Genomic DNA, 10500 nt, shown 5'->3' with positions numbered 1-10500 from the left:
AAAAAAAGAACAAAAAAATAGAAACAAAGCTTATGTAAATAGGGAGGGGTGGAGGGGTTGAAGGAAAGGAAGGGGAATGGGAAAAAATAAGAACCAAGATGTATCATATACAGGTAGAAATTCCCAATGATGACTGTGATCATAATGTATACCTAAAATGTACCAATAAACTTAATGAAAAATAAAATAAAATAGTATTTAAAAAATCACTGAATGGTGGGCCGGGGATTTAGCTCAGTGGTTTCACTGCCTGCCTCACAAGCATTCCTGAGTTTGATCCCCGGTATCAAAAAAAAACATTGAATGGTAAAGAAGAGTCTTTTCAATGAATGCTGCTGTGAAAAACTAGCTATCCATATGCAGAAGGATGGAGCTGAACCTTTACTTAACACTTTTGTACAAAAGCACCAAAACTACACAACTATTAGAATAATGCATAGAAGAAAAGCTTCATGACATTGGATTTGGCATGATTTCTTGGATATGACACCAAAAGAAAAAAAATCAAACTTTATCCAATCTAAAAACTTTTGTGTATCAAAGGTCACTATCAACTCAACACAACACTCTCTCCTGCAAGGGCAGCCTTCAGGAAGGGAGGAAAATTTGTAGATTAAATATCTGATACAAGATTGTTATCCAGAACATATAAAGTACTCCAAAAACTTAGCAATGACAAAAATAATCCAATTAAAAAATGGGCAGAAGGACCTGAATAGACATTTTTCCAAGTGGCCAATAAGCACATAAGAGATGCTCAACATCACAAATCTTTAGGGAAACACAAAGCTACAGTGAGGTAACACTTCATTCATGCCTTTTGCTTTGTATGTTTGTGGACAACTATTATTTAAAAACCAGTGTTGGCTATGGTGTGGAGAAACTGCTACCCTGTGCTGTGTTGGTGGGAATATAAAATGCTGTAGCTGCTGTGGAAAACAGCACGGTAGTTCCCCAAAACACTCTACATAGAATTACCATATGATCCAGCAATTCTGGGTTTATATTGAAAAGAATTTGAAACAGAGACTTAATCAGACATTTGTACACAAATAATTAGATGAGCACCATAGCAATAGCAAAACTGTGAAAGCTCATTTCACAATACCAAGAATGGGAAAGCAGCCCATGCATCCATCAATGGATGAATGAATAAGTAATATGTGGCATGTACACACACAAGGACATTATTCAGCCTCACAATGGTACAAAATTCTTTTACATGCTACAGGGTTGATGAACTGGGAGGATATTCTGCTAAGTGAAATAAGCCAGACACAAAAGGATAAACACTGTATTGATCCCACTTAAATAAAGTACCCAGAGTGGTCCAATTCAGAGACAGACAGTATTAAAGGTCACCACGTTAAGTGTAGAATGGCAAATGTGTATTTCAGAGGTTACCATGGTAAATGTAAAATAGACAATGTGTATATTCCTAAAACAATTTAAAAAATAACACAAATATTTAATTTTTGCTTTTCCCACTCCCTTTCACTTTTAGGGAAAAAGGACATAACAAAGACCAAAATAAGCATGTACTTTTAAATGTCACTGGATTTCTAAGAGCCAAACAAATGACAACTATATATTAACCTACAGGAAAATCAGAAGTACATCCTGGGTTGCTTTAAAACCCCAAATCACTGTCCACAGAAAGAAGAATTTAAAAAAATTTAATTGGTAGCGTATGTTTGAAATTTAGCATATCTCACATCTTGTTCATTTCTATTCCTGCTACTCACATCACTTCTCTCTCCTTCCTTGGATCCCTGTCCTTTTTCCACAAAGTTTATCTCCCTGTTTTCTACCATTCTCTTTCATTTTTCTCTGTAAATTATTTTTGCTTTGGGTTTCTCATATAAAAAAATGTAATGTGATATTTAACTTTCTGTTATTTACTTCGCTTAGGATTATGGTCTGAAGATCCATCCATTTTCTTACAAATTACTCAAATTTATCCTTATACTCCTCTATGGTGTATATATGTCAGATTTTCACTCATCTGTTGATGGGCATATAGGCTGTTTGCAAGATTTAGCTGCTGTGAATTGTGCTGCTATAAACATGGGCATGTGTGTATCATTGCAATATGATGACTTTCAATATTTCTAGAAGACACCCAGAGGTATAGCTGGGTCAAATGGAATTTCTACTTTTAGCTTTTTTAGAATTCTTCATACTGACTTCCACAGTGCTTATACTAGTTTACATTCTCAACAACAGTGTAGAAGGATTTGTTTTCCCCCACAGCCTCTCTAGCATGTGTTGCTTTGAGTCCCTGATGATGGGCATTCTTATTGGAGTAAGATGGAATCTCTGTGCTATTTTGATTTGCATTTCTCTATGGCCAAAGATGCTCAGCATTTTTATATACCTATTGGTCATTTGCCCTCACTTCTTATTTTTAGAAATGTCTACTGAAGTTTCCATATTTTGATTGGGTCTTTTATTTTGAGAGGGGAATAAGTTTTTGAATTCTTTATTTTGGTTATTATTCATCTGTCCAAAGAGCTTCTGGCAATTTTTTCCCATTCTATAGGTTGTTTCTTCAGTCTATTGGTCATTTCCTTTGTTATGCAGCAGCTTTAAAATTTTATATAACCTCATTTATTGATTATTGGTATTATTTCTTGTGCAATTGGAGTTCTGTTCAGAAAGTTCTTGCCTATGGCTATATCTTCAAGAGTTTTACCTATTTATCTTCCAGCAAATTCCAGTGTTTCTATTTTCTATATTGTCTTCTGCTTTGCTCCAAGGCGTGATGGAAGGGCCTGGGCAGAGGAAAGCTCCTCACATCATGGCAGCCAGGAAGCAGAGAACAGAGGAGATGGGGAGGGAGATCTACTCCTCCAGGTTACTTCTGACCTGGCCTCTTCTGACTAGACTCCACCTCCTAATAACATACTCAGTTCTGCACTCAACCACTGCCCTGCCTCATCTTGGTGGATCTTCTCCATTGACTTTTGAATTGAGCGGGAAGAAAAATTTGGATTCCAGGGCAGTGGAAAAGCAGGGCCTGATAGGGATTAGCCAGCTTGGCATGATAGATTAAGGTGAGAGTAAATAGTTCCTGGCCTGTTTCCTAGGAGGAGCTGCAAGGATTGGACTTCCTCCCTGGGGTCTGATGAAGGTGGGTGGTTTGAATGGTCTTCTGTAACATGGCTGAGGCCTTCCCTGACATTGTCCCACTAGTCCCTTGGACTTGTCCTGCTTTGAGTCATGTGGCAGCACCTTGGAAAGGAGTGCTTTCACCAAGAGAGCGTGGCAGATGGTGTTGAAGATTTCCATGCTCCACTGGTGTTCTATATGGAAGAGGACCAGGAGGAGCACATTTTTGGTGGGTGGCCCTTGCTCACAACTCTCTCCATTCCCCTTTTCACAGTTTCCAAGCTTCCCTTCCTTCCCTTCTACTCCTTTCCTTGCCTGTCCCTGCTCTCCACCCTCAGGAGCACTTCTTTGCCTACCAGGTTTTGCTGGCCTCCATGTCCTTCCTCCTTACTTCTGATAGAGACACCTACCTTGACTGCACAGCTACACCCTCATTCAACTGGAGCTGTGGTCACAGTTACAGGCTAGACTCTGGTCATTGTTACGAGACTACTTAGGACAAGGCAGTGGCTGCTGGACATGATCTGGAGCATGGGGAGCCAGGACTTCTATCATCAGGTCCAAGGTAAGTGTTGTTGGCTGGATTGTGGTTGAGGGCTGGATGACAGAGTTGTGTTCTTGAGGAACTGCTCATCTTCAGTTCTTGAGGAACTGCTCAAGTGGCTGGGAATGCAGATGTCCCCAGAGTCCATGGAAAAAAGAGGGACTCAAATGCACAGCCATATTTTGGGAATGAAGTGACTGAGGCAGGGAGAATGATAGTGGGGAGGAATGAATGAGTCACCTAGGAGGGCCTGGGCTAGCATGACTTACTTCCATAGGATCTCCCTGTGCGGTCCCTGACCGACACAGGGTCCCCGTAACGTATCCTGTCTCAACAGTGCTGGATGCTCCCTCCACAGGCCATGAGATGCTGCCGCATGTTGTAGCCAGCTGCTGACCACAATGGCCACTTCCATCAAGGTGCAGCCAGACACCTGGGACTTGATGTGGCTGCCAGGATGAGTGGACTCACCTCTCTTGAAGTTCCTCAGGCTTTTCCTTTCTGATGGTTCTGTTGCTGTGGGTTCCACTGGAGTTCACTCTGTCTGTAAGGAAGAACTGACCTCCTCAGGTACCTGAGATGAGAAGGAAGTCCTGGCTGGCCCTGTGTGAGAAAGACATGAAAGGAGTTGATGGGAGTTTGAATTCTTGGTCTCCTCCTATCTCTTAAGACTTCTGGGCTTGTGTCCTCTAAATGGAATAAAGTGCTCTATTGGCAATGGTGCACAATAAAACAAGCTACACTATTATAAAGGTGTTGACATGTTGGTGTCTTTCCTTTGGATAAGCTGATCCATCCCAGAAAGGGCTTCTCCAAGCCAGCTGGGTATGGAGGCATGGGTTGCCCACACTGTCTCTGGGGAGGTCCATGCCTGGCAAGGAGCCAGAAACTAGGGAGCTCTTTCATGAACTGCTCCTCTCAGATCAGGAGTGTGTTTAGGCTGCTTTGAGGTGAGGGAAAACAGGTTTCCTTAGAAGTTTCTTTCCTAGGAAGCCTAGGATTCTGCTGCCCTTAAAACATAGACAAATGGAGAGAAAGGAAAGTGGGGACAGGGTCCAGATGGAGACAGAATGTGTTCCCACTGCAGGTCCTGGGTGAGATACTCAGCTGGCTCTTGGGGCTGAACCTGGTGAACATGAGGTAGCCAGCCTTGTCCTTGTATGGCAGAAGTGTGCTGGGGTCCTTGGCTTTCTGGGAGTCGAGGATTCTGAGGTCCTTCAAGCCATGAGTAAGTTGACTAGCAAGCCTTTCTGAAGCTCCATTGTGAAGTGTTTTTCTAAATGCCCCGTCTCCACTGGTAACTCTTCAGCCAAGGTCATGGCAAGCTAAAATGTCCTCACTTGAGCTCTTCACAACTCTTGCTCTTCACAACTGCTCCTTCGCCAGCAGTCTGTGTCTTATCATGTAGCTCTTAAGGTTTGGATTTAAAATGCTCCCTCAAGGGCTTGTGTTTTGGAGGCTGGGGTTTCCAAAGCAGCCATGTGAGAGGTGGGGCTCTTGGAAGGGAATTGGATCTCAAGAGCTCTGACTTCATGAGGGATGAATCCACTGAGGGGTTGCTAACCAGGTATGGGTCCTAACCAGAAGGAGTGAGTCATGAGGTCATGACCTTAGGGACTCCATGGTGCTTACAGCCTCTTCCTCATTGGCTCTCTGGGTGTCTCTCTCTACTTCCAGCCGTCAGGAGGTAAGCAGCTGTGCTCTTCCATACCCTTCCTCTATGACCTGCCACATCACAGGCCCAGCCTAATGGAGCCAGCATGGCCAGGACCAAAACTTGTGAAACCAACACAAACTTTTCTTCCTGTAAGATGTTTTTCTCAGGTATTTTGTCACAGGCCCAGAAAGCTGACTGACAGAGAAGTCATTGCAGATCTCTGGAGAGAGGAGGTGGCACAGTATCTTGGATCAAAGTAGAGTGGCAGAAGTGTTAGAAAATGGTTGAAGTTGGAATACATTTGAAGCCAACAAGAATACCAACTACATGGCTTTTACATGGCCAGTTACTAAATAAAAGTTTGATTAGATCCACAGTAGTAAATACTCATAAATCAGAGTGGAGGAAGAAAATAATGAAACCACACCACACCAGTCTCAAAGGGAATATAGTCTTTACTTACTAACCGATAATTTAGAATTTGAGGCCCACAGAATCGAGGAAAAACTTTTTATTTTAAAAAGATTCTTACAAAAGAATATTCTCTTTCAATTGATTTTCATATCAAGAATCATCAAATTAACTTTTTTCTCATGGTTATAATTTTGCTAAGTCACAGCCACCAAAAGCTTCTGTGTTAATATTAAAGGAGTTAATATCTGAAACACTGGAGTGTGCTTATATGGATTTAAATCTTAGCTCTTTCACTAAATAGCTTTATCATCTTTTCAAGTTACTGATTCCTCAGGGCACTGATTTTCACAAGTATAAAATGGAGACAGTAATAGTCACTATCTCAGGGGGGTGTTTTTTCCTATTCCATCATTGCTTTTCTTTCAACAAGAACTACTGTTTTGTATGTGTCTACTCTGTATTCCCTAAAGCAGGAATGGTAATTGGCATAAGTCAGTCAGAGCACACGCATGACTGCTATGGTCCAGGCATGAGCCTTTGAGCTATATTAGTGTCAGGAAAGGATTTTTATACCTCTTTGGTTGGAGGGACTGGTGTTTTTTTTCTTTCCCTATTAGAAGTGATGAAGGGGTGTGTGGCATCTTGGTGACCTTCTTGTGGACAATAAGAAGAACCAGCAACAATATACTCCTGACAAGGAGGGCAGCAGAGACAGAAAGAACCTGCAAGCTTGAGGATGTGATTGAGCAAACTGCATTATTCCTGGACTTCTACTCAAGTTCAATAAGAACGTCCCTATATTTATGGTTGTTTTAGCCAGGGTTTTCTACCTGAGGCCAATGCATCCTAACAGGTACATTACTTTTGGTAATATGCTGAGGATTAATAACTGTAAAGTAATAACTGCAAAGCATGTACTGATATTATAGGGGCAGTCAGTAAGTACAGTTGTTATTTTATAGCCTAAGATCCAAAGACCCCATAGCCTGGGGCTGGCATTGGGAGGAAAGAATAAAGAGAAGTGGGGAACGGGAAAGTGGTGTTTCAGGGACAGGGAATGGGAGAGTAGTCTCCCCCGTTTTTGAGTCTGCAGTGAGGCGTGAAGGAGGTCAGTCTTTCTGACACATGGAAACAGTCAAGGCCTGGATGTCATTTAAGGGATCTGAGACAGTTGTTTTGACGAGGAGGGACAGAAGCCAAGGATGCTGAAACCAAGGTGGGACAGTCTGGGGCCGCTTTAGGGAGATGCTCCTCTCAGTCTAGAAGGAGCATGATCACTGTTTATTTGACAAGAATTAATATCTTCCCAGTCTCCTCTCATTATGGTTTTTGTTCTAAAATATCCCCATAAAGTCTGTTATGTTTAGAAGTGGGGTTTTTGGAAGTGATTAGATCCTGAGAGCTGTAACTTCATCAAGTGGATTAATCTGTTGATGAGATGATGATTTGATGGCACTTTTGGAGGTGATGGAAAGAGGAGGTAGGGCCTGGTTGAGGAAAATGGAACATAGAGGCACGACCTTGGGAGTTATATCTTGTCTTTGGTCCTTCCTTTTTGGTTCCCTTCTCTGCTTCCCAGCTGCCATGAAGTGTAGAGCTTTGCTGCACCACATCTTTCTGAGATGATGTTTTTGTCCTGATACAGGCCTAAAGCAAAGGAGCTGGCCAACCATGGACTGAAACCCTGAACCAAAAAACAAGACTTTCTTCCTTAAAATTGTTATTCTCTGGTAATTTTTCACAGTGACAAAAGGGTGATTAACACATCTTTGGAAAAGAACAAGGCCTTTCAGAAAAGTAACAGATTCAATTTGTGACATAGTATGAATGAGGCATGGTAATCCTACTCTCCTCTTGGCTGAACTTAGGTTGGAAGTTGATAAAAGCCAAATAAAAGTTGAGAGCAAACAAGTTACTTTCATTTGTTAACATACCCTGGGCCACCAGCATGATGCAGTGCGAGAAGCCGGAGGTGAAATGACTGAAATGTTCCTCCCCTCACATCTTTTTAATCTGGGGCATCTGGGGTGATTTTGGGCCCAAGTGAAGATAGCTAGAGGCGATGCACAGGAGGAAAGCAGGGATGTAGATGAAACCCTGAGGGAGAGCATGAAGGAAGTATGGGAAAGAAGGGAGGGAAGGGGGAATTCACAGGAACACAGCTAAGTGGAAAAAGTAACTTGAAGAAGTCAATAAAGGTGATCAAATTGAAAGATAGGTAATATTGCCAAATACATACTCAGTCCTCTTCTGATTTCCTGACATATAGTTCCTGAACCCCCCTGAATTTCCAGCATGCTAGTGAGATGACTAGTAGCTGGTGGGATCTCTCAATAGCATCAGGGTGGGAGCTGGTCACAGGAAAGGCCAAGGCATGACTAGATTGTTGGAACTTTTAACCACACTCTAATCCCCCGAGTGGGGAGAGGGGGCTAAATGACCAACGGTTTAATGCATCAGTCTATAGTGATAACAACTTGAAAGGACTGAGGTCAGAGACATTTTGGACAGGAGAATCTGTGGAACTTCCTAACATGTGGCTCATTCCTCTCCATGTAACCTTGCCCTATGCCCTTTTCATGTTCATTCTTTGGAGTATCCTTTACAATAAGCCAGTAAATGTAAATAAAGTGTCTCCCTGAGCTCTGTTGATTTGCTCTAGCTAATGAATGGAACCTGAAGAAGGGGTGTTGGAAGCCCCAATTCATAGCAGAAGTACAGATGTCAAGCTGTACTGCTAGTACTTGTGATTAGTGCCTGAACTTCGGACAGTCATGTGGACCTGAGCCGTCAGCCTGAGGGATCTGCCGCTGCCTCTGGGCAGACAGTGTCAGAATGAGGTTGAATTAGAAGAAAGCTTTCTGGGGTCCACCATGAATTGGCTGGTTGTTGGTGTGGAGAAATCTCCACGTGTTCCTCGAGAAAAGAGATGGATTTTTTTCCTCTGTGTTTTGCAGAGGCAAACTGGGAAGGGGTGATGTTCTGAAAGAGTTTTATGACAAAAAGTGGCTGCAGTGTTGACCACTGTAGAAAAGCCCAAGGGGGTGCTGAGTGTCTGTTCCATCAGCTTGTAGTTTTCTGTGGTGGTGGGTGGTGTGGGTCTGGTGGTCCCATTCTGGCTACTGTATAGGTGCTGTGGAAGTGGAAATACCCTCGATAATTTATTTAAAAGTCCAGCCACACATCACTTAATGATGAGGTAGGTGCTAAGAAATGAACTGCCGGTGATTTCATCCTGGAGCATCACAGAGTGTGTTTACATGTTTGATACAGGCCATCGCTTGATGTGACATGATAAAGGCAAGATATAGGAGGCTGCTGCAGCCCGACAGGGCAGAGCATTTTTTTTTTGTTTTGCAGTAGTGGGGACTGGATCCAGGACCTTTGTACTGAGCTATATCCCCTGCCCATTCTTTTATTTTACATTTTGGGGTCTTGCTAAATTGCCCAGGCTGGGTTTGAACTTGTAATTCTCTGCCTCACCCTCCCAGAGTGCCTCATACCTGACTGGGATAGCATTTTTATGGTAAACTTGTTTTTTATAAGTAGAAGGAGTAAACTCCAAAATAATGATAAAAGCTATAGTAGATACATAGACCAGTAAGAGTTGTTTATTATCATTATCAAATATGTACAGTACATAACTGAATGTGCTGTTTTTATGCTACTGGCAGAGAAGTGGGTTTGTTTACACCAGCATCACTACAAACACTAGTAATTCGTTGTGGCATTACATTAGAATGTGCATGATGTCACTAGGTGATAGGAATTTTTCAGCTGCATTAAAATCCTGGTCTGGTGTTAACTGAAACATTATTATGCCATGACCAGTGGCTTATTTCTAAGTGAAGATCAGGAGTAGAGTTAAATAAAGAGGTGTGGAGGAGCCTGGAAAATTGCTATTACAACAGAAGCTATGGTATATTTTTTAAAGGAAGATGGCAAATGATGCCTTTTGAAGGAGAAGACCAAAAGCTTCTAAAAAGCCAGAGCTGAGTGCTAAAAATGGTAGTTCTTAGTCACTGCACCAACACTGCAGGATTTGGGAACCCCTGGTTTTCATTTTTTATCACTTGTTTAGCAAACTCTTTTATCATACAGATTGAGTATCTCTAAAAATCTGAATCTGAAAAGCTCTGAAATCCAAAACTTTTTGCATGCTGACACAACCACCACCAATGGAAAATTCCATACCATGAAACCTTGTTTCATGGATAAAATTATTAAAAATAATGTGTAAAGGCCCAAGATGTAGCTCAGTGGTAGGCTGAGCCCGGCATTTGTCAAGCCCTGGGTTTGATCTCCAGTACCACACACACATTATTTAAAATTATGTTCAGGCATTAAGTGTAAGGTGTATATGAAAGATAAATGACTTTTAGGTTTAGACTTAGATCTCCTCCCCAGGGTATATTATTATGTAGATGCAAACATTCCAGAATCTGAGGAAATCTGAAATCCAAAACACTTCCAGTCCCAAGCATTTCCAATAAGGGATATTCAATATATAGTTTCAATATATAGTGAACACAAAACTCATATGAGCTGGTATCAGAGTTAGGACCCATACCAAATGAATTAATTTTTTAATAAAATCTTCAAGAGCATATGCAAATCTCCCCCATTCCCAAATTACTAGGGATTTCTTTAGCAACAGTGCAACAAGATAATTTTTATCTTTTAGTCCAAAATCCATATACAGTCACTTTGGTTGACTTGGGTCAGTCAGTTCAGAACTGACCAGTTAGCTCCAGATAAAAATAGTCACACTAGC

General features: G+C 41.8%; 1 pseudogene; it reads left to right on the top strand.

Moving 5' to 3' along the window:
* The first annotated feature begins 3222 nt into the window (after positions 1 to 3222).
* Positions 3223 to 4160, top strand: LOC147828918 (KH homology domain-containing protein 1-like; annotated as a pseudogene).
* The last annotated feature ends 6340 nt before the right edge of the window (positions 4161 to 10500 follow it).

The sequence above is a fragment of the Heterocephalus glaber genome, unplaced genomic scaffold (assembly GCF_053883595.1).
Source record: "Heterocephalus glaber isolate CG9 unplaced genomic scaffold, H.glaber_assembly_v1.0 deba00000818, whole genome shotgun sequence".
NCBI lineage: Eukaryota > Metazoa > Chordata > Mammalia > Rodentia > Bathyergidae > Heterocephalus > Heterocephalus glaber.
The sequence above is the reverse complement of the archived record's forward strand: the minus strand, read 5'-3'. Positions and strand labels throughout refer to the sequence as shown.